The sequence below is a fragment of the Rhagoletis zephyria genome, unplaced genomic scaffold, assembly GCF_001687245.7.
Source record: "Rhagoletis zephyria isolate East Lansing unplaced genomic scaffold, Rhagoletis_zephyria_1.1 Rzeph_scaffold_01988, whole genome shotgun sequence".
NCBI lineage: Eukaryota > Metazoa > Arthropoda > Insecta > Diptera > Tephritidae > Rhagoletis > Rhagoletis zephyria.
In genome coordinates, this window is record NW_016159072.1 from 1 (window position 1) to 3,036 (window position 3,036).

A 3,036-nucleotide genomic window follows, 5' to 3' on the forward strand; every position below is an offset into this window, starting at 1 on the left:
GAACCCGCTGGTGGTAGCCCCCACTGCGATGGATTCCTGAACTCGGCCAAAATCGCTTAGGCGGTTACAGCGACAAATAAGAGGAAGAAGAAGTTTTGTGGCACAATCCGTAGAGCTGAATGATTGATGATGATGAAACGCTCAAGTTCTGAATTTCTTTTAATCAGAAAAGAACAAATTTCTCTTGACGGTGAAGTAACTTGGAAAACTGTTTGGCGCTTTTAATGTGGTCTTGAATGCTTGCCTTAGCGTCATTAGCAAATTTCCACATATCCTACAATACGCTTCATAATAATTTTTGCCATTTTGTATATGCATAACCTAAAGATAATTTAGGCAGGCTGTCNGTGCAGGCTGTCTTGAAGTTGAGCCTTTCTAAAATACTTATCCTATAAGTACTAAAAACGTACTTCCCTGCATGCTTCCTAGAAGGGGTTTCCTATTTACAATTTACGCATATGTACTTAAGTATATGTTAGGATTACAAATAGGATTCAATAAGCATGTTATGCCTCAATAAAACATATTTCATCTGAACCTTAAATATTTAAATTCCTTAAAGAAGTATGATTTTTAGGAACTAAAAACAGCTGTAAAAGAACTTCTTCAAAGAGTCCTACAAGAGCCCTTCTGGAAGCACTTCTTTAAGCAGAAGCCCGTCAGTTTATGCCACTCCTCACAAAAAAGGAAGGAGAAAGGTATGACTTTCAGAAAGGCCTTTTGGAAGAGATTTTAACTCCTGGAATTAGCCTACTCAGTAGTATGTGTGACCCCTCAGCCGTGTAGCGGTTCAGGAACTTGCACTTTTTTGGAATTAGCCTGCAGATACAAAATTAAATTTTAACCAAATAAACTAAACAGAAAGAAGTTAAGCTCACCAGATATTGTTCAACATGCTACAAAAAATTTTTCATAATCGATTTTCGACTACTAATGACAGAAAGCGTATCCTTTTTTCAAAGCAAAAATCTGCTAACAATTAGATGGGTGTCTGCATATACCTTTTTTAAAAAACCAGGACAATTTAAGTGTGGACCAGGACACCAGGACACCAGGACCATTTGTTTAAATCAGGATAAATCCTGGAAAACCAGGACGTCTGGCAGCCCTATACTAGATTAAAACACTGTATGGGTTAAGCACCCGTTCAATGTTCTAACAATTTAAAGTTTTTTTAAGTAATAAAAACGATGATTTAAGTTGATAATAGCTTTTTAATGTTATTCCTAACATTCGCATTCGCAAATGTGATAAATGTCACATTCTAAACATCCCTAATACACACATATAAATGCAGGGCCGTATTTTTGCTTAAATTGCTTAACTTTGACAATTTTTATGCAACTGTATTGGATGAGGTATCAATTTATTCGAAAATAAATGTTCTTTTAGATAAATATTTGGCAACTTTCATAGAAAGTTTTGAAATTGGCGATGATCATAGTTGAAAAAATTAAGAGAAATAGGGACTCCTTAAAATTTAACCGATGAAAACTCCCAATATATTGTTATATCGTTTTAAAGGTCTATAAATCCTCTTTTCAAAAATTGTTCGATTTTTAAAATCGGATGGAAAAGAGTCAAGCTATTAATAGATAAGTCCATCAAGTACGAAAGTAACGGGTTTTTTGGTATAAAAAAAGGAGGTTTCAGGAACTATACATATATCTATTTCATGATTTTTTTTGTAGCACCGTGTTATTATTTCATTTCCAGCAGGAAAAATGTTGGCCGCTATCGATGCAGCAAACTACTTCTTTCTTTCGTACGTAAATTTTAATGGCCAAGTAATAGGCCATATCGGCAGATCAGTAACAAAAAAATCAACCACAAAATGGTTTTATCAACAAATTTTCTCTCAAATCAAAAAATTAAATTCACTTCAATGCACTCGAACGAGGATATATTTTCCGACAGACAAGTTGCGAATAACAGCGACCGCGTGGTCGAGGAGCCATTTTGTGGATAATGATAGATTTCGACATATGCGCCATGTTGAAAAAAATCGAACGGAGTGGAACGCTAATAAATTTTTCTCAAATGTTTTTTAAACCGTTCTTAAGTTGACGAACATTATTTGAGAAAAATTTTAAGAAATGTATAGTTTCAAATGATAAACAATGCTGAAAATGAAATTGAGAAATAAGATTTTCTCAAACTGTTGAAAATTTTCGTTCCAGTGTTTGTTGGGTAACCATTCACCTTCAAAAGCATTTCCCGTTTAGGGTCTTGCTTATGCGAGCAACTTTATTACCAAAGTCTTCGAGTGTGGCATTAATCAATGTACGAAGTTATTGAAACAATTTCCTCCACTCATTGCAGAACCAGGCTATACGAAACAAACTTGTTACGGAAGGAAATCTTCCATTTTCTAAGCTAAGAATTTACCTTAGGTACCTTTCTTGACATAGAGGGCGCCTTTAACAATATTCTTCCACAGGCCGTTGTGGGGACTTAAGGTCAATCCCACCAAGACCGAAATGATACTATTCACGAGGAAATATAAGAACTTTATTGTCGAGCTTTAACCCGTCCGTAAAGATAGCGGTAGATCCTGAATCTAAGTCCGAGTGGTTTACCCAGTCGCTTGTCTGGAATGCTGGTAGAAAACCTAATTTCGAAGCAGAAATGGGGACTAATTTAATCCAGCGCACGTAGAGTTGGTGGAATCGTGCCCAGTATTTTTCAGTGGCCGTAAATATCGGATTCCATCAAGATTCAATACAGTCTCCAGAGCCTTATTGGGAGTAGAGGGCTCGGCATCCATGATTAACATGGTTGCCGCCCTTTGTACCCGGTCCAAGACGCCTCTGTAAGTGGACTTTTCTAGAGCCGGCCACCATACGCCGTGTATATCCAGTCGTAACATGTGTGATTTCAGGCCCCATCGTTTCCCTACCGCCCACGGGTAGAAGGTGGCTTTCCTGGATTGTTCCGTAAAGATCCGCTTCCAGTTTAACTTTCTTTCGAGAATTAAACCGAGATATTTAACCTCGTTGGAGAGTGTAAGTCCCACCCCGTTTAGGGAAGGCGGAG